Source organism: Gossypium arboreum, chromosome 5 (assembly GCF_025698485.1).
Source record: "Gossypium arboreum isolate Shixiya-1 chromosome 5, ASM2569848v2, whole genome shotgun sequence".
Lineage (NCBI taxonomy): Eukaryota > Viridiplantae > Streptophyta > Magnoliopsida > Malvales > Malvaceae > Gossypium > Gossypium arboreum.
In genome coordinates, this window is record NC_069074.1 from 36,438,361 (window position 1) to 36,466,077 (window position 27,717).

Below are 27,717 nucleotides of genomic sequence, written 5' to 3' on the forward strand. Positions count from 1 at the left end.
ATGTCCAAAGGAAGAGGTGAGGAAGATGATGACATTGAAGATGAAGAGTACTAAGATGAGGACCAATTTTTGGATGAAGACGTAGGAAGAGGCTGTTGCACTTCAAGTAAGAAGCGGCAGAGATCTGATTTCATCGATGACGTGGCAGATGAGGACAATGAGGATGACGATGAGCTTTATGGCGGTGGTGGGAAAAAGCATAGCAAGGCTCCTCGTGTTGCCTCTCAGTTTTTTTTTATCTTGAAGCTCAAGTCGATAGCGATGAGGAAGAGGAAGAAGATGAGGGAGAGGACGATTTCATAGTTGAGACTGGAGCTGATCTACCTGATGAGGACGTTGGTAGAACGACGCATCGTTACCCATTACTACTCCGAAAGGATGAACAAGAAGATGTTGAAGTTCTTGAGAGAAGCGTCCAGGCTAGGTATGCAAGATCAAGTCACACAGAATATGATGAGGAGACAACTAACGTGGAGCAGCAAGCACTTTTACCTTCAGTAAGAGATTCAAAGCTGTGGATGGTGAAATATGCAACTGGTCGTGAACGAGAAACTACAGCTTGTCTCATTCAGAAATACATTGATAAAGGATCTGAACTACAAATCAGGTCTGTGATTGCCCTTGATCACCTTAAAAATTATATTTATATCGAAGCAGACAAAGAAGCCCATGTGAGAGAGGCTGTCCAAGGTCTGCGTACCCTATTTGCAGCAAAAATTATGCTTATTCCAACAAGAGAAATGACTGATGTTTTATCAGCAGAAAGCAAAGCGATTGATCTTTCTAGAGATACCTGGGTTAGAATGAAGGTTGGGACATACAAGGGGGATCTTGCTCAACTGGTTGATATGGATAATGTGGGAGGCAGAGAGTCACTGTGAAATTGATTCCTAGGATTGACTTACAGGAACTTGCTAATAAATTGAAAGGAAGAGAAGTTGCAAAGAAGAAAGCTTTCGTCCCTCCTCCTCGTTTTATGAATGTTGATAAAGCTAGGCCTCTTCATATTCGTGTAGAGTGCAGACGAAATTCGACCACTGGTGATTACTTTGAGAATATTGGGGGCATGTTGTTTAAAGATGGGTTCTTGTACAAAAAGATGTCCATGAAGTCAATTAGTGCTCATTGTCAGAAACCATTACAAAGTACATACAAAATATCTTTCTTCCTTGAATTCATTTAGAGTCACTTGCAGACTATTTAATATACAAGGATAACTGCTAACTAACTAACGTTAATAGCTAACTACCTACTGTTAACAACAAGCTAACTGCTTTAACTGACTTTAGCTAACAGATACTCAGAACATGCCTTGATATTTGTTAAGCTTTCCTTTCTCCTTGAGCTTTCTAAGCATTACTGACCACTCGAAGTTGAGTCTTAAATTTGTTGAACATCCCTTCAGATAGCGGTTTTGTTAGAACATTTGCGATTTGGTTTCTGCTGAATATGTGACCTACGTGGAGCACTCCACTTGCAACTTTTTCCTTCACAAAGAATAAGTCTAACTCGACGTGTTTGAACTTGGAATGCATGACTGGATTCCCTACAACTACAACAGCAGCTGCACTATCACATCATACCAAGGCTTTAGTCTTTGAAGCATAAAGTTCAGACAGTAGGGACTGAATCTAGACCATTTCTGCAGTAATGTGTGCAAGACTTCTGTATTCTGCTTCTGTTGTAGACCTGGTTACCACTTGCTGCTTTCTCGAGCTCTAGAACACAGGATTATCCCCAAGAAAAACACAAAAGCCAGATGTGGACCTACGATCATCCGTATTGGATCCCCAGTTTGCATAAAAAAACCCCTCAAGTAAAAACTTTGATGAACGAGTAAACTGTAGACTATAGTCCAACGTCCCTTGAAGATACCTCAGAATTCTTTTAACGGCTGTAAAATGAGAATCCAACGGCTTGTGCATGAACTAACATACTTTATTTACTGAGAAGGCAATTTCCAGCCTTGTGATCACAGCTCCTACAATGCTTCTGTAAAGGTGTTCATCTTTAGCAGGACTTCCCATATTAGCTGACAACTTGTAGGTGGTAGTCATTGGTGTAAGGGTGCCCTTTGATCTATCCATGAAGGCTCTTTGAAGAAGTTCTAATATATACTTCCTCTGACTTAGAAAAACACCACCCTTATTATAAGTGACCTCTATGCCAAGAGAATAATTCAGCTGGCCTAAGTCCTTTAAGGAAAATCGAGCATTCAGATCTTGCACAAAATAATTGATGACTTGACTATCATTCCCGGTAACAATGATGTCATCCACGTAGATGAGAACGTAGACCAACGTTGACCCCGAGAGATAAACAAAGAGGGAATTGTTAGCCTTTGAGGCTTCAAATTTGGTAGAGAGCAAAAACTCATTTAGTTTGTGAAACCAGGCCCGAGGTGCTTGTTTAATGCCGTACAAAGCCTTTCGCAACCTACACACTAGCTGGTGACCAGATACACCTTGTTGTTCGAATCCTGGTGGTTGCACCATATAGATTTCTTGATGTAAGTCACCGTTTAGAAATGTGTTGTTAATGTTGACTTGTCTGAGAGCCCATCCAAAAGAAATAGCTAGTGCAATGACCACTCGTATTGTTGTTGGCTTGACTACAGGACTGAAGGTTTCCTAAAAGTCAACACCTGCTTTTTACAGATATCCCTTAGCCACTAATCGTCCTTTGTATCTTGCAACTAAACCATCAGCATGCCTTTTTACTCTGAATATCCACTTACATCTAACCGCCCTATGTCCTTCAGGAAAAGGAACAAAGTCCCAAGTATGATTAGAGAATAATGCATTATATTCTGCCTGAGCTGCTACTGTCCATTCAAGGCTTTGAAATGCCTCTAAAATAGTTGTAGGTTTCTTCTCAATCAGAAAAGAGGAGAAGGCCTTAGGCTTATAGATGCCACTCTTTGACCTAGTCTGCATGGGATGAAAGTTGACATTGATGGATTCCTACGAAAGAGCATAAGACTGATTAACCAAGGAAGGAACACAAGTTGTTGTTGAGGGATCCCCATACTGACTTGAAGAAGAAGGTGAACGCAAGTCAAAGAAGCCAGTGGGCGAATCAGCCTAAGGAGGACTACTACTTGACCTTGAGGAAGGAGATACCACAGGAACACTATGGTCAGTAGGTAAAGCCATAGAGAGATGAAATGTCTGATGATCTAACCAAATAGAGGCTAAAGGTGAATATGGAGAGAATCCATTTGTAAAAGGATACTGAGACTCATCAAACACTATATGTCTCGAAACAAAAATACGACCATCTTCATCGAGGTACGTGTATCCCTTTTAATTAGTGTTAACACCAAGAAAAACACATCTCTTTAACCGAAATTGTAGCTTGTGTTGTTGAAAAGGCCTCAAATGAGGAAAGCAGGCACATCCAAATACTTTAAGTTGAGAGTAAGTGGGTTTTAAATTGTAGAGTTTCTCATAAGGACTGCAGTGTTGAAGTATGGGGGTGGGTAGTCTGTTGGCTAAGTGAACTGCATGTGCAAAAGCATATGACCAAAACTTCAAAGGCATAGATGCCTGAGCTAATAGAGTAATGCCCATGTCAACAACTTGTCTGTATTTTCTTTCAGCAACCTCATTTTGTTCGGAGGTGTAATATCCTAAATTAGGGCTTAATCGGAATAGTGGTTTCGTGACCACAAATCCGAGATAGAAATAATTATTTTACAATGATTTTGATGTTTATGATATGATTGCATGATTGTGTGAAAATTTCGTGATGAAATTCTATGCCTAAAGTGCTTAAATTGAAAGTAGGGACTAAATCGAATAAGTTGCAAAACTTGCATTCTAGAAGTTTTTAGTATGAAATTGTTTTGGAATATTAATGAGGAGGTCTTAAATAGCAATTTTACCAATTTTAAGTTCATGGACAAAATTAGGACATGGAAGGAATTTTGGAAAGTTTAGTAGTAAGGGTATTTTGGTCATTTAGTTATTAAAATGAATTAAAAACAAAATTAAAAGCCAATTTTGTCCATCTTCTTCATTAGGCCGAAATTTCAAGGGTTCTCCATAGCTAGGGTTTGTTTCAAGCTTCCAAGCTCCATAGTAAGTCATTCCAAGCCCCGTTTTTAATGATTTTTACGTTTTTGAGATCCCGGTAACTCGATAAAGCTTATGTTAGCAATAATTTAACCTACGGTTTATATTTGGAAAAATACCCATAGGTGAAATTTGTGTATTTTGATGTTTTATGATAGAATATGAAGTTTTAAATTATGTTAGACAACTTGTACTACTCGATTTTAAGCAAAAACGAGTAAAAGGGCTTAATCGGTAAAAATACCTAATAGTCACAAGTACATGTTAGAGTGAGAATTTGATGTTGCCATAGAAGAGAAAAGTGATCAGCATGTTGTAAAACATAAGAATAAGGAATAAAGTTTAATCCAGAGCCTAGGGGCAAAAATGTAAATATGCAAAAGTTTAGGGGTAAAATTGTAATTTTGCCAAAATTTGAGTTAAGGATTAATTTGATAATGTGAGTATTAAATAAGCTAAATGTGTTATTTTAGATCAAGAAAGACGTGGAATCGACCTCAATCGAGGAAAAGAAAAGATTGTGAACTAAATTGCAAAATCTTTGTATTTTGGTACCAAGGTAAGTTCATATGTAAATGTTGGTAACATAGTTATTATTTTAAATGTTTTAATGTTTTTAAATGATATGATAATTATTATGAAATATTATACTTGTGATAATTGTTTGATAATATGTCAAATTATGTGATATACTTGGAAAATGTGAAATACTACCGAGTATCGGTATCGGCATTCCGTAGAAGATGGTTGAGACACATGATTGGGAAAAAGGTCCCGTTGAACCTCAGGAATGGATTAGGATACAAGTGACATGTCACTAGGACGGTTGAGCATCCGAACTCGTTGAGTTGAGTCCGAGTTCACTTATGGATGCGAATGTCCGAACTCGTTGAGTTGAGTCCGAGTTCGTGAGATGTAACTAGGCATCCGAACTCGTTGAGTTGAGTCCGAGTTCACTTATGGATGCGAATGCCCGAGCTCGTTGAGTTGAGTCCGAGTTCGCTTATGGGCGGGTTACATGATTGCTTGATTGAATATGTGGCACTTATGTGCAAGTTATCCATGTATCCGAATTATATTCGATGTGTTCAACGGGCAAAGTTCTACTCAAATGGAGGAAAATTTCGAGATGTAAAGAGACGTATTGGTAAGTGATATGAAATGGATATTTTGGACAGGTATGTATTTAACCCTCGGGTTGAGTATTGATACAACCACGATAAGGTAATAAGATGATGAAGAATGATTAAAATGTGATATGTGTTTTAGTGATGTATGCTAATGTTGGTGGTATAACTGTTTGTTATGTTACTTATTATTTGCATATGAACTTACTAAGCATTTATGCTTACTCCTCCTTCTTACTCATTGTAGTTTTGGACAAGCCAGCTCAGAGTCGGGATAGGTCGAAGGCTCACCACACTATCCGAAGATTTTTGGTAAATGGCTTGTAAATTTAAGTATGGCATGTATAGCAATATACCCATTTTGTGTAAATGATCTTATGGTATGGTTGTGAAATGGTTGAGGAAATGCTTGATAATGATAAATTATGAAAATGGTTAGTTTAGATTATGTTTGATGTTAAGGAAAACTATTAAGATACTTAGTGCATAAAAACTCATAAAAAGGATGAAATTTACCATAAACAGAATAACGCAGCAATACTAACGCGAGTTTGAAAATTTACTAAAAATCATAGAAATTGAATTTGGTGGTGAAATACATATCAAATTGAATCTTATTATGTCTAGTTTCACATGAAACAAATGAAACAAGTAAAGGAAGTATATGTTAGAAGATATTTTAATTTTAGTGAAACAGAGTCATAGCAGTTTCTGAATCCCCTGTTCCTACTTTAGAAATTCACCATAAATTGTAAAGATATAATTAGGTGGTGTATTTTATATCCTCAGAATCCTTATTGAGTCTAGTTTTAGTATAAACAAACCTCATAGTCATATGAATTTTGTACAGAGATAAATGTGGTTCGTAGTAAACAGAGGTCAGACCAGTCGAGTCTTGAAACAGGGGTAACTTTAACTAATAAACTGTACTAATTGGCCCAACCAAAAATTCTAGAAAAAAATTAGTAGATATTTTTATGAGTCTAGATTCAGGGAAAATTTACGGATCTTAATTTCGAGTTTTGTAACTCGAGATATGATTTTTATTGTGACTGTGACGCAAGTAGCTTAAAAGCTGTGAATGTAGAAACAAATAATTCAAAGTTCTAAAAATGTTAAACTAAGCTTAGTAACACCTCATACTCGACTCCGGCGACGGTCTCGGGTGTGGGGGCGTTACAGGAGGTGTAAGGACACGTGATTCTACGGTCGATACCAAATCGAGAGAGCTCACTCGAAAGTGCCCGATACTCCCTTCCGCCGTCGCTTTAAAGCATCTTAATGGAACATCCAAACTACACCTTGACCATTTGATGAAAATGAATAAAACATTGGAGAACTTCAGATTTTGTCTTGAAAAAGCAAAGCCATGTATATCTACTGCACATATTAACAAACGACACATAGTAGGAAATACCATTTTATTTCACATGCGCTGGTCCCCAAACATCAGAAATAACAAGTTCAAAGGGTGATGAGTATATCATTTTTGAATGATTAAAAGGAAGCTTGTGTGCTTTTCCTAGCTGACAAGAAGAGCACACATGAGGTAAACTATTGTGTTTGAAGGGAACATTACAGGTACGCAGTACATGACTCAAAATGGTATTACAAGGGTGGCCCAGCCTGGCATGCCACAACATAGATGAAGTGAGCTGTGCACTGTTGAGAAGAGCGGAGCTAAATTTTTGAGCACCAACGGGTTCTGTAGAGGCCATTATGCATGTGGCCCACTAGTAGAATTGTCTCTATCTGTATGTCCTTCAGAAAACACAAAAATGGGTGAAACTCAAAATACACAGCATTATACCTTGCAAATTGCCCTACTGACAACAAATTCCTACAGACATTGGGAACATGGAGAACACTTCTGAAATGTATGAGCCTAGAACCAGCCAGTAAGGTAGATGAACCTACACTACTTACAGAAACCAGTTCACCGTTACCCATAGAAACTCGATTCATACTTGTATAGGTAGAAGCAACTGTGAGATTGGACATGTTAGGGGTGATATTATTCGTTGCCCCTGAGTCAGGATACCATGTCTGATCGAGTGGAGTGGAGAGGGAACCTCAAGATGTAGTGTGACTAGAGATAGCGGTACTAGGTGAGAACGCTCCACAACAGCGAGGCACAGAGGGATATCTAGAAGAAGGAGAAGAAATCCCTTGACCATGAAGTTGATAACAGTTAAATTGTACTGAATGACTAGGTCCTACCCCAGTAAAATTCTCATCGAACCTGTGATAGTAAGTCTGAACTATATGACCTATCTTTCCACATAGTTGACACTGTGGTCTAGAATGTGACCAGCTTCGTCCACTGCTACAGCCCGCCCACGAGACTAACCTCAGCCTTGTCCCATTTGTCTTTGCTTAAACTCCTGAAAAAAAACAAGTGGAGGCTGCAGACTGACCCGAGTTGTCTGTACTATCTTGTTGAGAATGAGAAGCTAGGTTGGCTTGCAAAGGAGCATCAATTAGTCAGACCATCTGTCGTGCTTCACAATCAAGAAGCATTTTGATTAGCAAGTCAAGGGTGACAGGGGTTGCCGAGGCAAGAACACGAATAGATTCATACTCTATGGGAAGACCAACTAGTATGATACTAACTTGTTCTTGTCTAGAAACTAGGCTGCCTACTGCAATTAAACCATCACTCAGTTGTTTAACCTTGAACAGATACTCTTTAACAGTGAGGTTGCCTTTCTTGATTGAGTAGAGGGAATGACGGATATTAGAGATCTTGATGTTTGACTTTGCTCCAAATTATCTTTCAATTGCAGTCCAGATTTTAAGACTGGTCTTGGCCATTGTGAGATGAACCAAGATACAATTTGTAACCGTAGATAACTGTAGAAGCCCAAATTACCCGGGCCCAACTAAACCTATCCAATTAGCCCACATCCACTAAATTACCACCCCCATACCCCAAGTACCCAAAGCCCAATTTTAGCCTAAACCCCAAAACCCAATCAACAAAACCTAATACCCAAATAAACTAAACAAATCAGAAAAAACCCTAGCCCCCACCCTAGCCACCGCCCCTGTCCCATCACCTCTGTCAGACACCACCCACTGCCACCTGCTCCCCTATCACCACTTGCATCTGCAAAAGGAAGGAAAAGACAGCAAATAATAGAAAAAAACATGTACAATGGCTATAAAAGCTGAACCAAAATCTTGTAAAAGGGTCGGCAAAAATTTTTTTAAAAGACACAAAACATTCAGCAATCTCTTGAGAAATACAACAAAGAATATTCAAATTTTACTCTAGCAACATCAAAGCAAAAGAACAGTACAAAAATCAGACTCAAATATCACAAATCGGAGGACCAAAATACCAAAACCTAAGGTGATTTTAAGTTTATTTTCGTTGGTGATTTTAAGTTTATTTTCGTTATACTTTCGGGTCCATTTTCTCACATATATATATTAAAAAACCTATAAAAATATACAAAAAAATACATCCTAGCTGATGCTGTGCATTTTAAGAAGGGGGTTATTGCACTTTAGGCCCTCCATCGTTTAACGCGTGTTTAAATAAGCCCTTTTCTTCTTTTTTTATTTCAAATTTGCCCCAAAACTTCGTTTTTAATTCAATTTAGTCCTTTTTTAATTTAAGTTGATTTTTATATTATCTTTGCTATTTTATTATATTTTAAATTTTATTTATATTATCCTTATGACTATTATTATTAATATTCTTATTATCATTATTATTTTTATTCATTTTATCAATATATTATTACTACAGTTACTATTATTATATTATTATCATTATTACCATTATTCTTAATTTTTAATATTAGTTCCAATAATAATATGTATATACTTTTAAATACACTCTTTTATTTTCTTTTATTGTAAATATTATTACTTTATTTTCCTTACGTTATTATTATATCATATTGTCTTTTTTGTTTTTTATTATCATTATTATATCATTATTATTTTTCATGTACACAGTATTCATATTATTTTATTATTATTATTATTGTATTTATTTTTACTACTATTATATTTATTATTAGTATTAATATTATAATTACTATTATTACACTTATATGTATATATATTTATATGTAAAGTTATCAATGGTTATTTTAATATTATCATCATCTTAATATTAATATTTATATATTTTTAACATATATATGTATATATTTATGTAATATTATTAATATTTTTTTAACATTATTATTATTTCTTAGATGTATACATCATGTTTTTACTACTATATTTTTAATACTATATTATGTATATATTTTTACATGCATTGTGTACATATTTTCAATAACTATATCATATGTATATATTTTATGTACATACTTTTAATATTATTATGTATTTATTTTAATATATATATGTATATATTTATGTAGTATTATTAATAGTCATTTTTTTTATTTCTAATATGTATATACTATGTAAATATTTTAATACTATATTATGTATACATTTTTATATATTACGTATATATATATATATATATATATATCTCTTTAATATTGTATTTTTATATATGTCATGTATATATTTCTAATACTATATTACTTTTTTACATATTATCTTATGTATATATTTTTTTAATAACTATATTATGTATGTATTTTTAACGCTATATTATGTACATATTTTTAATACTATGTATATACCTTTTATTCCTATTATTACGTATATATTTTAATACATATATGTATATATTCATATATCGTTATTATTAGTTATTTTTTATATTATTACTGTTTTCAATATATATATTGTATATATTTTAATCTAGTATTATATGTTTTATATATATATGTTCACTACTATTTCATGTTTACATTATTACTATTATTATCATGTTTAATATCATATGCACTACTATTGTTGTATTATTATCATGTATACATTGTTAATTTTTATGTATTTGCTTTGTATATTCTTAACTTTTTATTATTATTTGTCTGTTCCGAATTTAGCATATTTGTTCACATCTTATTTCAACATCAATATTAGTTTCCTTTTACTTTCTTTATCTAGAAATATTTTCATTCATGTTTTTAAATTAATTTCAACAAGTAAGGCAACGCACCAATTTAACATTAAGTCGTCGATTTCATCGCTATGTTGGGTGAATATCAATCGACTCGTGTTAAAAACGGAACGTCCTTCTCAAAAGAAACCGAAACTTGAAATTTCTCGTGTTTTGTCTAGATCATGATTAAATGTTACACTGAACTCGCATTTTTGAAAATTAAGACAACGCATGTTTAACGAGGTACCAATTTTGGGCATCGCGAGGGTGCTAATACCTTCCTCGTGTGTAACCGACTCCCGAACCCTATTTTTTCTCTGGCTTTTGACGTAGACCTAAACTCAGCCTCCATTTCATTTAAAAAAAATAAATTTTCTTTAAAAAAATATATTTATTAGGTGTCCGATCACACCTAGGAAAAAGGATCGGTGGCGACTCCCCTTTTTATAAAATCGAAATTCGGTTTTTAAATTTTCAAAAAAATCACCTTAATTAGCAACCGAAACAAAATTTTTTACGTCGCTACAGCTGGCGACTCCGCTGGGGACTTATTTTTTAGAGTCAAGTCGAATTAAACGAGTGTTGTCAAAATTTTCGAATTTCCTTGTTCAAATTAATATTTAGTCGTGATTCTCAAATTTTGTTTCCAAAAAATCATGCATTTGCATCATGTTGTAAATATTTTTCTAACTTGTTTTATCCTTTTGCTTTTCAGCTCTAAGTCTTTATAGTTTTAATCTCTTTTAGTTTTAAATAAAAACGAAAAGGTCTGTGAGTTTCTCTCCACACACCGAGCACTTGCATTTTTGCATAACATGAGCTCTCTACCCTGGCTCCGTCCGCTTAAATGGAAGTAAACGCTATGCCTTCGTGAGTTAACTCGTCCCTCCTCACAGGCTAATAAATACTTCCGGGTTACATATGACTTATGCTTTCGTGAGTTAACTTGGCCCTCCGCATAGGCATAAGTGAATGTAATCCCTCGAATTGAACTCGTGAGCCTATGATGGGCTACGACTGAGGTTCGTACTAGTCTTAGTAGATGATAATGTGAACGACTCGAGTACCTGTCTAGAACTGAAACCGCATATAGTGAACCATACGAGCCACCTAACTAGAGCCTTGCCGAACCTCCGTCCGTTAATAATTACCAAAATAAGTACAAGGGAGAAACGCCTCCTGCCTTTCATTTCCTTTACATTTACACTGTTTATACAAAAGAATTGAATCGGGTAGCTTAATTTGTTGAAGTTTCCATAGTTTTTCTCAGTTTATATTTGTTGCGATTACTAACCAAGGTTGTTTATCTTTATTTTTATTTTTCATCACGCATCGTAGACATCTTGATTAGGAAGGTGTTGATTAGAGATTGGTTGCCAAAAATAGGTTTCTGATGGAGGAGTCAATTACGCAAGTAACCGAGAAAAATGTAGTGGTTCGAGACTGGTCTTTGAAAACCCAGAAAGTAAAAGGGGACAGTTTAACGGAAAGATGTACCTCCAATCTTCCCGAACATGTAACTTCGAACGTTCGTCAGAATAACCTCGAAGACTTGACTCAGATTTGGAAATAGTGGGACTTAGATACTAGGGGAATTGTCACTGAAAAGTACGGGGATATAGCTCACTTGATCACCGTCAATGTAGACGAACAGTTGATTCAAGCCATGGTTCAATTCTGGGACCTAGCGTACCAATGTTTCACTTTCAATCATAAAGATATGACTCCGACCATAGAAGAATATGCTGCTTTGCTTCGTGTTGACAATGTACAATTCAACAAGATATATGTGAAAGAGCCTAAGCCAATGACCTTCAAGAAAAAGCTAGTGAGGTTGACTGGAATGACCGATATATGGGTTGAAAAATAGATAAAGAAAAAGAATGAAGTCAGTTGTGTTTCGTGGTTTTCTCTGCGAGACTTAGTTCAAAATCATCTAGATATTGCGAAGAGAATAGATCTGTTGGCTTTGGCCATTTACGATTGATCGTCTTCTCAAAGGTTGTGGAGCATGTAGAAGTAACGGTAGTGGATTTCTTCGAAAGGTTGGGGAAAGGGATCAACCCCGTCCCAACTATCTTGGCCGAGACTTTTAGATCTCTGAGTAGTTGTAGGAGAAAAGGGGAAGGACGTTTTATCGAATGTGCGCAGTTGCTTAATGTCTGGATTCTGAGCCATTTCTAGAAAGTAGAGCGCATACCTTTCCACATGTTCTCAAAAACATTCGCCCCATTAAAGGCTTACTTTGAGAAAGATTGGCCGAAAGATGTCACCGAAAGCAAAGACTGGTTTTGTTTTTCAAAACCTTCATTTGAAGAGATAACTTGGAGAGCACCATGGATTCATCCTTCAGTTCTGATATATAAATGCGGAAGCCAAGATTGGATGCCTTTACTAGGATTATGGGGAGGAATTGGACACGCTCCGTTAATGGTTCAAAGACAGTTTACTTCACGACAGTTCATACCCACTACTAGAGGATTGGCACAATCAGAGTTCGTCTTTAAGGTTGAAGGCTACATGAAAAGAGTCTGAGATACTGCAAAGTCTTGGAAGGAAATTCACCTAATGGAGTTAGCCCTTTATGCTGATACTATCACTCAGGATTATAACTTATGGAGAAAACGATGAGTGAATAGTCAACAAATCTCACCGACGAGTTACACTTTCCAGAATTCTTTCTCAGAAGAAATGCCATCCGAGCTGGAAGTAGCGAGACATGAATTTGAACATGAAAAGGCCAAGCTGTTACGGGATATTAGTTCTCTTCAAGAGAAAAACTACCAGCTGAAGATCGGGGTTCAAATTGAAGAATCCAAAACCATGAAAGTTCAAAAAGAAGCTGAGATCGTGAAAAACGACTTAAGGGACCTTCATTTGGAAAATAAGAAATTAAGAAACACTATAAAAAAAGTAGTTTGGGCAAGTCATCAGTAGAATGGAAGGAAGAAATTAGCAATATCAAATGAGGGATAGAATTCTAGAAAGGTAAAGCAAAGAAAGAAGAGGAAAAAGCTGCGCGTGCTATGACAGAGTTAAGGAAGAATAATGCTGAGTACGAAACTATGTCTGCAGAACTAATGACTAGTCAGTCTAAACATCAAGAGCTAAGAGGGAAAATACGAGATTTAGAAAATACACTGTAAGCTCATCAGTAACAGTTGGATAATCTCCTAAAGGCCCTAGAAGAAAAGAATAGTTAGTACGACCGAGACACTCACACTTACAAAAGAGCTCTCCAAGAAAAGGAAATACAACTCAGCTTTTTGATCAATGAAATTCGCAAGGCGACTATGCAAATTGTGCAATTATCAGATGAAGCCGAAACCCTCAGTTGCCAATTCCCTCCAAGCCAAAGATCAAGCATATCAGAATTCTTAGAACGAGTGAAGAAACAAGGCGATGTGGCTAGAAAATTTATGTAACTGTTGAATCAAAGATAGTGAAACGTTTTGTAATAAACTCTTTTGATTAATGAAATGCCTAAGTAGGGGCCATCTTGGAATCAACACTAAATTCTTGCACATTCATTCATGACTAACATTCATTTTTCATTCATCCATCCATCTATTCATTACATGTACATATCACCATAATCATTCACTAAGGCTAAAACCGTATAATCTGCAGTTGTGACACTCCAAGTCTGGAATCACGCCATTCTTATAGGATGTGCCGAAAAGCTAGAATTATGGAAGCTGAGTTCAATGAAAGAATTGAAAGGATGGAAAAGACCCAAAGAGAATTGCAAGAGCAGTTGACCAAGTCACAATAGGAAGCAAGAGATTTGTTTAAGATCTCAAGAGGAATCGCTCGAGCAAAGAGATCAGATGGCCAAAATGATGGAAATGATAACAGTTTTGGTCAAAGGAAAAGGACATATGTAGAACCCTGACACTATGGAGCCTCAGCCAAGAACTAATCATGATCAGGATCCACTCTATCCCCCAGGATTCACCCCACCTCATGCACATATAATGTAAAGAGAATGTCCTCGAGGAGGACCTGCAAGCCTGGAGTAACGACCCGTACCCCCTGCTCATCTAGGGCAAGGTATATTCGTATCGAACCCCAGAACTAATCCCGCCGATCCCAATTTTTCAAATTTAGATGATCCGGTAGAAATAGCCAGATTGAAAATGGATGATCATGATGTTCAGGATAAGTATAGGAGTTTGGAAGAAAGACTCAAAGCGATAGAAGGTACTGAAGCCTTCTCTGCATTGAGTGCTAAAGAGCTCAGTTTGGTGCCCGATCTGGTTCTGCCTCTGAAATTCAAGTCTCAGATTTCAAAAAATACGATGGCACGAGATGTTCAAAAGCGCATCTTATCATATTCTGACGAAAGATGACTGGTTACGTGAATGAAGATAAATTGTTAATACACAGTTTCCAAGATAACTTGGTCGGATCGGCCCTTCGATGGTATAATCAACTTAGTAGAGAAAGGATCCGATCATGGAAAGACTTGGTATCAGCATTTTGCGAATAATACAAGCATGTATCCGACATGGTACCTGATCGACTAACTTTGCAGATGATGGAAAAGAAGCCAACGGAGACTGTTAGGCAATATGCGCAAAGATGGAGGGATATCTCGGCCCAAGTAGAACCCCCATTGACCAAAACTGAAATAACGGTCCTCTTCATCAACACTTTGAAAGCACCGTTTTATGATAAGTTGGTAGGAAGTGCCATGAAAGACTTTGCAGATATTGTAATATCCGGGGAACTTATAGAAAATGCCATCAAAAGTAGAAGGATGGAAGGTTCTGAGAGCTCGAAAAGGACAGCACCTGTAAAGAAAAAAGAGGCAGAAGCCTATATGGTGGGAACTGTGAATCATTACACTTCTAATCTATATCCAACCCAGTCACGACCTCGATATCGCCCACCTCCAAACTTCTATTATCCTCTCCAAAGCCCTTACTATCAAGCACCACCTCATTACCCTTCTTACCCCGTCTACGCCACAAATAACCAAAGACCAGTCACTACGTTCCCACAGAATACCATGCCAGCTCAAAGCCAACCCAAAGATGAACAAAGACCGACAAGATCCAATCCTAAAAAACCCCAGTTCACCCCAATTCCCGTGTCATGCGGAGAGCTGAACCCAAAACTGTTGGAAAAATAATTAATATCCTCATATTATATGGCACCGTTGAAACCTCCATACCCAAAATGGTACGATCCTAATGCCAGTTGCATGTACCACACCGGAAACCAGGGGAATTCTACAGAAAATTGTCTGCATTTAAAAAGAAGGTTCAAGGAATCATTGATGCAGACATCTTACGATTTGATAGTACTAGCAATACAACTGGAAATCTGCTCCCTAACCATACTGAAGGAATGTGAACGCAGTGACCGAGGAAGATAAGTGGCGAACAAAAAGCTGCGTTTGTGAAATAAAGACACTTTTACAGAAGATATGGAAGGTGATTGTTGAAAAGGGGCTGTTTTGTCGCCCCTACAGAATTTTTAAAGAAGGAAGTATAAAAATTCAATGTTTTTGTGACTTCCATGGTATTGAAGGGCATAACATTCAGTCTTGTAAGGAATTTAGAAAGTTACTTCAAGACATGATGGACAATAAGGAGATTGGGATCTTTAACAAAGAGGCCGATGAGGGAGAAGTATGTGCTTCTAACAATCAATCATCAAGTTTTCCTTATAGCACCGATCGACCATTGATGATTTATTACGATGCAAAAAAGGAGCAAGTGAAACCAAAAATGATAATTGAAGTACCATCTCATTTCCCTTACAAAGACAACAAGGCAATACCATGGAAATATGATGTCAACATTATCATACCTGAAGGTGAAAAATCCAAAGTCACGACCAGAAATGTTAGCGAAGTAAGACACTTCACCCGTAGCGAGAAGTGTTATTCTAAACTGGTCGAACCAATAAAGAAGACTAATGACTTGAAGTAGAAAGGAAAGGCACTAATGTAGGAGGCCGAGGTTGAACTTGAGACTCCTTCCTAACAAGAAGTTAAAAGGCTTGTGAATGAAGAAGAAGCACATGAATTCTTGAAGTTCATCAGGCATAGTGAATATAACGTCGTGGAACAGTTAATCAAACAACCGGTACAAATCTCAGTATTATCCCTACTGTTGAATTCAGAACCACATTGGAATGCTTTGCTGAAAGTGTTAAATCAAGCTTACGTGGCAAGCAATATATCTGTCGAAAAGCTGGATAGGTGGGTGAATAACCTGAATGCGGATAATTTTATTTCTTTTAGTGATGACGAAATACCGCCAAATGGTAGGGGCTCCGTAAAAGCATTGTATATCACAACCCGTTGCAAAGGTTATATAATACCGAATGTGCTCATTGATAATGGGTCTGTACTCAATGTCATGCCTTTGGCCACATTTTCTAGAATTCCAATTGATCTATCTTATCTAAGGCCTTGTTATTCCACAGTAAGGGCATTCGATGGGACAAGACGAGAAGTTATGGGAAAGATCGATATCCCTCTAGAAGTGGGCCCCAACATATATGATGTCGAGTTCCAGGTCATGGACATTACACCTTCATATAATTGCCTTTTAGGAAGGCCCTAAATCCATTATGTTAGGGCAGTTCCTTCATCTCTCCATCAAAAAGTAAAGTTTATCATGAATGGTTGTTTGGTCACTGTCGCGGGTGAAGAAGACATTGTCGCATTTATCTCTGCTGATGCACCATACCTCGAAGTAAACAAAGATGCAGTAGAATATTCCTTCCAATCCCTCGAATTTATCAATGCTACGTTTGTTGCTGAAGGAAATAGAATTCCCGTGCCTAAGCTGTCAAGGAATACCAAGATGGGAATCAAGCTAACTGTGGGAAAGGGAGCCCGAGCGAGGAAATATTTGGGAAGATATCAGCAACGGATAGCTAGAGCTCTCAAACCTGTACCCTACAAAGCTCGATATGATTTAGGGTTCTAGCCGGATATATGACAGAGAAGAAAACAGTTACAGAAATATCGAGAAAGGCGGATTGTAAGAGTCTTAGGACGAGAATTTGAATGGGAGCCCATAACGTACCCTCTTTTTTCAAAAACATTTACATTTGCAGGAATGATATACCCTGGGCAAGATAATCCACGAAGCACGCTAGTATTAATTGAAAGGGGTCTTCAGAATGTCAGTATAAATGTCATTGACAAAGGAGATGATGCAATTAAAGATGTTTCAATGATACGCCCTTGTCCTCTTGGATTCGTTTTGAACAATTAGACTGCTGTGGATATCCTTGTAGTTTCTAAGTCTTCTCCAGAGTAATGCTCAATGTTAACACTCTTCTTTTTGTGTGTCCCTAAGTAATAGTAGGGATTCTTTTGTAAGAGCTTATGATTTGCTCTTTATCATTTAAATGAAAATTAATGGAGATGCATTTTGTCATGGTCTTTTCATTCTCATTAACTTCATACTTTTTCCCTCTTCTCACAGTCTGTCACTGCATATATCTCACATCATGCCATTATGCTTGTTGGTCCCAATACTTTGATGCTCCTCTATAGTTTTCTTTTCCATTCAACTTTCAGGTGCTCAGATATCAACGATATGAACAAACCCATTACAAATTTTGAAATTGATTTCGAGAAAGCTATTTGTTTAGGAAAGTTCGAAGCTGAGGAAAATGTTGAAGACTATGTCTCATCTCCTGACTTACTAAGAATGTTAGAACAAAAAGATAAACAAATTGTACCTCATCAAGAATTTGTTGAGATAGTAAACTTGGGAAATGAGGAAAAGAGGTAAGAAGTGAAGATTGGGACCTCCATTTCAGATAACACCAAACATGATTTGATCGCTTTGCTTCATAAGTACAAAGATGTATTTGCATGGTCGTATCAGGACATGCCAGGATTGGATGAGGATGTAGTGGTCCATAGACTCCCACTGAAACCAGAATGCAAACCCATTCAATAGAAGCTAAGATGAATGAGACTTGAAATGCTGTTAAAGATAAAAGAAGAAGTCAAGAAACAATTCGATGCTGGCTTCCTACAAGTCTCCAAGTATCCACAATGGGTAGCTAACATAGTCCCAATACCAAAGAAAGATGGCAAGGTACGAATGTGTGTGGATTATCATGATTTGAATCGAGCGAGTCCTAAAGATAATTTTTCTTTACTGCACATCGATACATTGGTGGATAATACAGCCAAACATTCATTGTTTTCATTCATGGATGGATTCTCGGGTTATAATCAGATAAAGATGGCTCCTGAGGATATGGAGAAAACTATTTTCGTAACGATGTGGGGAACATTTTGTTATAAGGTGATACCGTTCGGATTAAAGAACGCTGGGGCAATGTATCAGAGAGTCATGGTGATGTTGTTTCATGACATGATGCACAAAAAAATAGAAGTCTACATTGATGATATGATCGCCAAATCCAAGGGGGAAAGAGAGCATGTTGGGAACCTCAAGAAGTTGTTCGAAAGACTGAGAAAGTTCCAGCTGAAGCTCAATCCGGCCAAATGTACGTTTGGGGTTACCTCGGGAAAATTGCTAGGCTTCATCGTCACCGAGAGAGGCATTGAAGTTGATCCAGATAAGATAAAAGTCATACAAGAACTACCACCTCCGCGCACGTAAAAAGAAGTCAGAGGATTTTTAGGGAGATTGAACTATATCGCTCGGTTCATTGCTCAACTTACCAACCAGTGTGACCCAATTTTTTGACTTCTTCGAAAATATAATCCGGGAGAATGGAACGAGGAGTGCCAAGTGGCTTTTGACAAGATAAAATAGTATTTTTCTAGTCCCCTGGTGCTAGTCCCGCCAACTCCGGGAAGACCGTTAATATTGTATCTGACTGTGTTCGAAAATTTAATGGGTTGCGTACTGGGGCAACATGATGAGTCAGGGAAAAGAAAAAAGGCGATTTACTAACTCAGCAAAAAGTTCACAGAGTATGAGGCAAAGTACTCATCAATTGAAAAATTCTATTGTGCTTTGGTTTGGGTAGTTCGGAGGCTCAAGCAATATGTGTTGTATCATACGACATGGTTAATTTCAAAGCTGGACCTAATAAAGTACATGATGGAATCACCTGCACTATCAGGAAGAATGGCACGTTGGTAGATCCAACAATCAGAATACGACATCGTCTATGTGAGTCAAAAGTCGATAAAAGGGAGTGCAATAGCTGATTTCTCAGCAACTCGAACAACGGAAGAATACGAGCCATTGAGATTTGATTTCTCAGATGAAGGCTTGATGTGCATTACGGGAAAAGAATGTGAGTCATCCAAAGAGAAGTCATGGAAGATGAGCTTTGATGGCGCATCGAATACATTGGGGCATGGGATTAGAGCAGTCTTAGTATCACCAGAAGGGAACCATTATCCGTTCACTGCCAGATTGGATTTCTTCTGTACCAATAACATAGCGGAATATGAGGCCTATATCATGAGACTTCGTGCAGCTATTGAATGAAACGTCAAAATCTTAGAGGTGTACAGGGACTCAGCGTTGGTGATATACCAAATCCGTGGAGATTAGGAAGTGAGAGATTTGAAATTAGTTAAATACAGTGATCTAGTGGCAGGACTGATTAAAGAATTCAAAGAAATAACTTTTAATTACTTCCCACGAGAAGAAAACCAATTGGCTAATGCCCTGGCCACTTTGGCTTCAATGTTCAAAGCAAACAGAGAAACAGAAATAATGCCTCTCTAAATGAGCATATATGAAGTCCTTACACATTGTTTCAGCATTGAGAAAGAGTCAGATGGACGGTCATGGTTTCATGATATCTTATAATATGTCAAGAATCAAAATTATCCCAAACAAGCAAATGAGAATGATAAAAAAACAATCAGAAGAATGGCAGTAGGATTTGTTCTTGATGGGGACATTCTGTACAAAAAAGGAAAAGATCAAGTGCTCTTAAGATGCGTAGATGCTGTTGAAGCTAGAAAAATACTTGAAGATGTCCATGATGGAATCTGTGGGACACATGTCAATGGTTTCACTATGGCTAGGAAGATTATGAGATTCGGTTACTACTGGCTGACAATGGAAAGCAACTGTATTAGTTATGCACGAAAGTGCCACAAATGTCAAATTTACGGCGATAAAATTCATGTAACCCCTTCCTCCTTTCATGTCATGACTTCTCCATGGCCTTTTTCTATGTGGGGCATGGATGTTAGAGGGCCAATTTCCCCAAAAGCTTCTAATAGACAACGGTTTATTTTTGTGGTTATTGATTACTTCACAAAATGGATAGAAGCCGCTTCGTTTGCCAATGTGACGAAGACTGCAGTTTGCAGGTTTTTGAAAAAGGAAATCATTTGTCGGTATGGTTTGCCTGAAATAATTATTTCAGACAACGCCTTGAATCTGAACAACAAGATGATGAAGGAAGTGTGTGAGCAATTTCAAATAAAGCATCATAACTCATCACCCTATCGCCCAAAAATGAACGGAGCTGTTAAAGCTGCCAACAAGAATATTAAGAAGATTATTAGGAAAATGATCGAGACATATAAAGACTGGCATGAGAAGCTACCATTTTCTTTGTATGCATATCGTACATTTGTACGGACATCTACGGGAGCGACTCCTTTCTCTCTGGTCTATGGAATGGAAGCTGTGCTACCTATCGAAGTTGAGATCCCTTCTCTACGAGTCTTAATAGAGTCGAAATTAGAGGAAGCAGAATGGGTTCGAGCTTGATATGACCAGTTAAACCTCATTGAAGAAAAACGTTTAAAGGCAATTTGTCATGGACAGATGTACTAGAAAAGAATAATCGTGGCCCATGACAAGAAAGTACGACCGAGAGAATTCCACGAAGGAGAACTCGTGCTGAGAAAGATTCTCCCAATATAAAAAGACCTGCGAGGAAAATGGGCACCAAATTGGGAATGACCACACGTAGTGAAGAAGGCTTTTTCAGGTGGAGCTTTGATTTTCACTGAGATGGATGGGAAAGAGTTACCTAACCCAGTGAACTCAGATGCTGTAAAGAAATATTATGCCTAAAAAAAAAGATTAAGATGAAAACCCGGAAGGGGCGTCTTGATTAACACAAAATATTAGGATGAAAACCCGAAAGGGCATTCTAATGAAGCAAACCTGGGCTTAAAGAGCAAAGTGGTTGAACGGTGGGTCAAACAGCGAGACTATAGTATTTGAAGCATTTCTGAAAGCTCGAAATCTTCTACACAAGAAGCCACACTTGAAAGGATTTTTTATTAAGAAACGCGGAAGAGTTCATATGTTGAATATCTAGAGCATTTGTATCCGCTAAATGCGATCCCCTTTCTTTTTATTACAATTTTTACTATTCTTGGTTAACTTTCTTTGTTTATCACCTTTGAAATAAATAAATGGAGGTATCCCTTTTGTACCTACCTGACCATTTTCATGCATCTCATTATGTGGTTTATTTAAATGATAAATAACGAACTGACATACTCTAGATAAAAGAAATGTTGAGCATTACCCAGATAAGAATTTGATAAGTACAAGAGTCTCAAAGTCAGGAAAAAGTTCAACCAGGGGCAAAAAAGTGATATCTGAGAAACGTTGATTACTCGTGAAACTTGAGGACGGGTACAGGGCCTAAAGAGAAAGTCAAGAACCAAAGTAATGAATGCAAATCATCACAAAAATCGTGACGAAAAAGGACATACGACAAACATGCCTAAGGCGCATAGCATAATCATGTAGGCATAAAGGCATTTAAGACAAACATGTGCATATCATGATAACATCATGCATGACATCATGCATGACATATACAGGTACTCCAGTAGAGCAAGAGGATGTGATGATAGCTGTACTGAATCAAAGGAAAAGACATCTGAGTTCCACCAGATGACATGTTTTGGTATTTTGATGTTTTTATTTCTAGTTCAAAAATCAACTCATATTGTGAGAGGTGAGTTGAGCCTCAAGACACGCTGAGGTATTTTCAATTTCTGTTTTTCAATTTCTATCTTTCGGAAAAAAAATCAACTCATATTGCGAGAGGTGAGTTGAGCCTCAAGACATGCTGAGGTAATTTTAATTTCTGTTCATCAAAAAAATCAACTCATATTGCGAGAGGTCAGTTGAGCCTCGGCTCACATGCTGAGGTATTTTCAATTTCTGTTTTTCAATTTCTATTCGTTAAAATCAACTCATATTGCGAGAGGTGAGTTGAGCCTCAGGACACGCTAAGGTATTTTCAATTTTCGTTTTTCAATTTATGTTTCAAAAATCAACTCATATTGCGAGAGGTGAGTTGAGCCTCGGGACACACTGAGGTATTTTCAATTTCTGTTTTTCAAAAAAATCAAGCTTATATTGCGAGAGGTGAGAGAGGTGAGATGAACCTTGGGACACGTTGAGGTATTTTTAGTTTCTATTTTTGGAATTCTGTTTTTATCAAAAGTCAGCTCATATCGCAAGAGGTGAGTTGAGCCTCGGGTCACATGCCGAGGATAAAGATTGGAGTTAATCGAAGACACAGATTTTGCCTCCTTGAAGTTGCTGTGAAGCAGGTTGAAGTTACAAGTCTTATCTCCCTGAAGTTGTAGTAGAGCCCTGAAGTTACAGTGGAGCTGATCGCAGTTGCAGTGGAGCACATTGAAGTTGTAGATCTTATCTTCCTGAAGATACAGCAGAAGAGCAGATCACAACAAATTTTATATCCCTGAAGATATGAGTAGATTGAACCTAGAAGTCATAGCTCTGAAGTCACGATGGATTGAACCAAAGCTACAAGATGCGGTGGATTAGAACGAGACTACTTGGAAAAGAGGAGCTCCAAACCAAGTCAAGACTCAGCAAGACTGGGCAAATTTGGTCTTCCTTGAAAGTCTTTGCTCTATTCCCGTTGCACGACAATGAGCAAAGAGGGGCAGTTGTAAAAGCCCAAATTACCCAGGCCCAACTAAACCTACCCAATCAGCCCATATCCACCAAATTACCAACCCCATACCCCAAGTACCTAAAGCCCAATTTTAGCCTAAACCCCAAATCCCAATCAACAAAACCTAATACCCAAATAAACTAAACAAATCAGAAAAAACCCTAGCCCCCACCCTAGCCACCGCCTCTGTCCCATCACCTCTGTCAGACACCACCCACCGCCACCTGCTCCCCTATCACCACTTGCGTCTGCAAAAGGAAGGAAAAGACAACAAATAATAGAAAAAACATGTACAGTGGCTATAAAAGCCGAATCAAAATCTTGTAAAAGGGTCGGCAAATTTTTTTTTAAATGACACAAAACATTCATCAATCTCTTGAGAAATACAACAAAGGATATTCAAATTTTACTCTAGCAACATCAAAGCAAAAGAACAGTGCAAAAATTAGACTCAAATATCACAAATCAGAGGACCAAAATGCCAAAACCTAAGGTGATTTTAAGTTTATTTTCGTTATATTTTTGGGTCCATTTTCTCACATATATATATATATATTAAAAAACCTATAAAAAATATACAAAAAAATTAAAAAAAATACATTTTTCGATTTTCCACGGTTCTTGCGAAGGATGGACAAGCAGTGGTGGCCGTGACGATCCGGAGACCGACGGTGACCGACCTTGTGGCTGAAAATCGCCCCCTCTCCCCCTTCCCTCTCTTTTTTTTCTTTCAAATGATACAAATGAATTTTTTTTCAAAAAAATTGGCCTTTTATAGCCTTCCAAAACGACGTCATTTTGGGGGCTGCCTTTTAACCTCAAAACGACGTCGTTTTGACTTGGACCAGATCGACCTGATCCGATCCGCCTAGGATCCGCGTGTTTTTTAACGGAAGGGCTAATTGCGCTTTTAGCCCTTTCGCTTTCTTATTACTTTGCAATTAAGTCATTTTTTATTTTTAATTTGGCCCCAAAATTTGTCGCGATTTTCAATTTAATCCTAGCTGATGCTGTGCGTTTTAGGAAGGGGGTTATTGCACTTTAAGCCCTCCGTCGTTTCACGCGCGTTTAAATAAGCCCTTTTCTTCTTTTTTTATTTCAAATTTGCCCCAAAGCTTCGTTTTTAATTGAATTTAGTCCTTTTTTTAATTTAAGTTGATTTTATATTATCTTTACTATTTTATTATATTTTAAATATTATTTATATTATCCTTATGACTATTATTATTAATATTCTTATTATCACTATTATTTTATTCATTTTATCAATATATTATTACTACAGTTACTATTATTATATTATTATCATTATTACCATTATTCTTAATTTTTAATATTAGTTCCAATAATAATATATATATACTTTTAAATACACTCTTTTATTTTCATTTATTGTAAATATTATTACTTTATTTTCCTTACATTATTATTATATCATATTGTCTTTTTTGTTTTTTATTATCATTATTATATCATTATTATTTTTCATGTACACATTATTCATATTATTTTTATGATTATTATTATTGTATTTATTCTTACTACTATTATATTTATTATTAGTATTAATATTATGATTACTATTATTACACTTATATGTATATATATTTATATGTAAAGTTATCAATGGTTATTTTAATATTATCATCATCTTAATATTAATATTTATATATTTTTAACATATGTATGTATATATTTATGTAATATTATTAATATTTGTTTTTTAACATTATTATTATTTCTTAGATGTATACATCATGTTTTTTAATACTATATTTTTAATACTATATTATGTATATATTTTTACATGCATTATGTACATATTTTCAATAACTATATCATATGTATATATTTTATGTACATACTTTTAATATTATTATGTATTTATTTTTAATATATATATATGTATATATTTATGTAGTATTATTAATAGTAGTTTTTTTATATATTACGTATATATATCTTTTAATATTGTATTTTATATATGTCATGTATATATTTCTAATACTATATTACTTTTTTACATATTACCTTATGTATATATTTTTTAATAACTATATTATGTATGTATTTTAACGCTATATTATGTACATATTTTTAATACTATGTATATACCTTTTATTCCTATTATTACGTATATATTTTAATACATATATGTATATATTCATATATCATTATTATTAGTTATTTTTTATATTATTACTGTTTTCAATATATATTGTATATATTTTTAATCTAGTATTATATGTTTTATATATATATGTCACTACTATTTCATGTTTACATTATTACTATTATTATCATGTTTAATATCATATGCACTACTATTGCTGTATTATTATCATGTATACATTGTTAATTTTTATGTATTTGCTTCAGTATATTCTTAACTTTTATTATTATTTGTCTGTTCGAATTTAGCATATTTGTTCACATCTTATTTCAACATCAATATTAGTTTCCTTTTACTTTCTTTATCTAGAAATATTTTCATTCCTGTTTTTAAATTAATTTCAACAAGTAAGGCAACGCACCAATTTAACATTAAGTCGTCGATTTCATTGCTATGTTGGGTTAATATAAATCGGCTCGTGTTAAAAATGGAACGTCCTTCTCAAAAGAAACCGAAACTTGAAATTTCTCGTGTTTTGTCCAGATCATGATTAAATGTTACACTGAACTCGCATTTTTTAAAATTAAGACAACGCATGTTTAACGAGATACCAATTTTGGGCGTCATGAGGATGCCAATACCTTCCTCGTGCGTAACCGACTTCCGAGCCCTATTTTTTCTCTGGCTTTTGACGTAGACCTAAACTCGGCCTTCATTTCGTTTAAAAAAAATAAATTTTCTTTAAAAAAAGGATTTATTAGGTGTCCGATCACACCTAGAAAAAAGGATCGGTGGCGACTTCCCTTTTTATAAAATCAAAAGTCGGTTTTCAAATTTTCAAAAAAATTGCCTCAATTAGCGACCGAAGCAAAAATTTTTACGTCGCTACAATAACAACCAAGAAGCCAAAAACTTATCATGCCTCTTGTGAACAAGAAATGCGGGATTATCAACGAGTTAACCCTCATTTCCAGAAATGAAAGGTGAGGGAATAGAAACAGTACCTAGAACAAATCCCTCGAGACCATATCCTTCAAGAATCAACAGAAGTTGATGTTTCCATAATAGGAAATTATGTTCCCTGAGTTTGATAGTGTCATGTTTTAAAAAATACTGAACAGTATGCGAAGAGGAATTACCAGAACCATGTGAGTGAACTGCTTTATCATTATTAGAGGAATACCTAGGAGTATCAACTGTTGGAACAGCTTCTGTAGCCATGGCCCCAAAAATATTTTACTGTAAGAACCTAGCTCTTGATACCATGTCAGAAACCATAACAAAGTACATACAAAATATCTTTCTTGCTTGAATTCATTCAGAGTCACTTACAGACTATTTAATATACAAGGATAACTGCTAACTAACTAATGTTAACAGTTAATTGCCTACTGTTAACAACAAACTAACTGATTTAACTGACTTTAGCTAACAGATACTCATAACACTCAGAACATAAAACCATCGTTTAATGAACTCGAAAAGTCTCGGCCACTTAGCAATAATGGAGAAGGTGAAATCATTGGTTTATCAACTTTGTTTGCAAACAGAAAGAAAACCCATTTATGAAGGGTGATGCAGTTATTGTTGTCAAGGAGGATCTAAAAATTTAAAGGGATGGGTTGAAAAGGTTGAGGAAGAGAATGTCCATATTAGACCAGAAATGAAATGCCTCCCTAAAACTCTTGCTATTAACGAAACAGAGTTGTCTAAGTACTTTGAGCCTGGGAATCACATGAAAGTTGTTTCTGGGATGAAGGAAGGTGCAACTGGTATGGTTGTCAAGGTTGAGCAACATGTTCTCACCATTTTATCTAATACAACCAAAGAACATATCTGTGTTTTTGCTGATAATGTTGTTGAGAACTTTGAAGTAGCTACTGGTATTACAAAAATTAGAGACTATGAGCTTCATAACCTTATGCTATTAGATAACAATTGCTTTGGAGTAATTATACGTGTAGAAAGTGAAGCATTTCATGTTCTTAAGGGTGTTCTAGAGCGGCTAGAGGTTTCTCTTGTCAAATTGAGGGAAATCAAATGCAAGCTTCACGAAAAATTTAATTTGCAAGACAAATATAGGAATCATGTTTCTGTGAAAGACGTGGTTAGAATCCTTGAGGGTCCTTGTAAAGGGAAACAAGACCCTATAGAGCACATATACAAGGGAGTTGTGTTCGTTATGATCAACACCACCTTGAAAATGCTAGGTTTATTCGTGTTAAAGCTGATTCTTGTTGTATATTGGGAGGATCACGTTCTAATGGGAACTGAAATAGTGATTCTTTCTCAAGATTTAGTAGCTTCAAGACTCCACCACATGTACCGCCATCACCAAGGAGATTTGCTAGGGGAGGTCCTCTATTTGATTCTAGTGGGAGACGATGCGGTCGTTGAGAGCACCAAAAATATCCTATTCCCTGTAAAATAATGAAAAAGAACAGTAAAGGGGAAGTAGGGTCGAATCCTCAGGGATCGGATTATATGAATGCT

At 36.2% G+C, this 27,717-nt stretch overlaps 1 pseudogene; it reads left to right on the forward strand.

The window, feature by feature from the left end:
• LOC108451524 (putative transcription elongation factor SPT5 homolog 1) lies at nucleotides 1–27,498 on the forward strand (annotated as a pseudogene).
• The last annotated feature ends 219 nt before the right edge of the window (nucleotides 27,499–27,717 follow it).